Source organism: Cynara cardunculus (genome assembly GCF_001531365.2).
Source record: "Cynara cardunculus var. scolymus isolate 2C chromosome LG 1, CcrdV1, whole genome shotgun sequence".
Classification (NCBI taxonomy): domain Eukaryota; kingdom Viridiplantae; phylum Streptophyta; class Magnoliopsida; order Asterales; family Asteraceae; genus Cynara; species Cynara cardunculus.
In genome coordinates, this window is record NC_037528.1 from 28,860,281 (window position 1) to 28,861,975 (window position 1,695).

At 39.5% G+C, this 1,695-nt stretch overlaps 1 non-coding gene across 1 annotated transcript; it reads right to left on the reverse strand.

Annotated features, from left to right (window-relative positions):
* Positions 1 to 746: 746 nt before the first annotated feature.
* Positions 747 to 853, reverse strand: LOC112503107. The gene has a single exon (XR_003067856.1). It is a non-coding gene; the product is annotated as a small nucleolar RNA R71 (small nucleolar RNA).
* Between the last annotated feature and the right edge of the window lie 842 nt (positions 854 to 1,695).

Below are 1,695 nucleotides of genomic sequence, written 5' to 3' on the forward strand. Positions count from 1 at the left end.
GAAGAAAACTCTAAGTGTTGTTGACCAGAGGGGTGATGAAGATGCTCTTTCCATCACTTTTGGTTGTTCATATCTTCATATCTTCATCGTACGCTTCTAGTTGTTCATCGACCCTCTGGTTGTTCTCCAGACTTGGTCAATTCTGCCTTGATGTCTTCATCGGTCTTCTGGTTCTGCATCACTTATTGTTTTTCATTACTTTTACACTTCATGGATTATGGGGTCTAACATAAGGGAAAGGGGAAAATGTGATAATTCCCTATGTGCATATCTGCCTGAAGATTTGTCTATGATATGTATAATTTTGGTAGATGAATGTTGAATAAGTATATGAATTGTATTTTGAATTTTTGGACCATGTATTTTGTACTGGTAGATTCTTGTACTAAAAGACCAATGTGGTGTATAAACATGTATTTTTTATGTTTGAAGTATGTGTTACATGCAATGTGTGGTAGGGGGTGTTACAAAAATCGATAATGTTTCACATGTTGCAAACGAATGGCCAATTTGTCGGATTACTCTCGGAGGACCCACATTCACATTTAAAGTCTTTTATGGAAATCACTGATGCTTTCTTGATCCCCGGAGTGTACAATGACGCTCTCATACTCACTTTATTTCCATTTTCATTGAGGGATCGGGCAAAAACATGGTTTAACTCTTTATCACCGGGTTCTGTGCCGTCTTGGAGTAATATGGCGGAAATTTTTTTGCGAAAATATTTCCCACCAACAAGGAATGCTAAATGCAGGAATGGAATCTGTCTTTTCAAACAACTGGATGATGAAGCTATTCCTGACGCGTAGGAAAGGTTCAAAGAGCTGTTGAGGAAATGCCCACACCATGACATTCCATATTGTATTCAACTCGAGACGTTTTACAATGGGTTAAGTCCTATGGCAAAGCAAATGCTCGATGCGATTGCAGGCGGAACCTTTACAGCCAGTACCTATAATGAAGGATATGAAATCCTGGAAAAGATATCGGCAAAAAATGGGCACTAGGCTGATCCATGTGCTCAACCGCAAAAGAAGACTGCTGGAATTCACGATGTAGATGCATACACTGCATTAACAGCACAACCAAGGAGTGCAGCCAGCTGTTACTACACCTATTCCAAAAGTCCTCTCAGTGCAATGTGTTTGTTGTGGTGGGGAACACTTGTATGAACATTGTCCTTATAATTCTGAATCCATAAACTTTGTTCATAATCGATCTAGTCCCAATACCAACAATTACAATGCAAGTTGGAAACAACACCCGAATTTTTCTTGGAACAGTCCATGTTTAAATCCACCCGCACCTAAGCAGCAAGGAACCTCTAATTTTCTACCCCAACAACATGCGAGTAGTTCCCAAAATCATCACCAAAATTTTCAAACTGCTCAACCACCTTTTCAAAACAAGCCACCTCCACAGGCTGATTTATCATCTTCTTTGGAAGCAATGATAAAAGGGTTATTTGCACATGCTCAAGCTCAAAATCAAGCTTTGATAACCCAACAAAACTCTCAAATTCAATCTCTTTTTAATCAGCAAAGTGCTGCTATCAGAAATCTGGAAACCCAAGTCAGTCAACTTGCACTCAAGCATGTCACACCCCACTAAAGCGGAAACACGAGATGTAACAGGCAAGCGAGTCATAGCAACAGTTAATAAATAACACCATTCCGAGTTGTGCAAAAACAAATC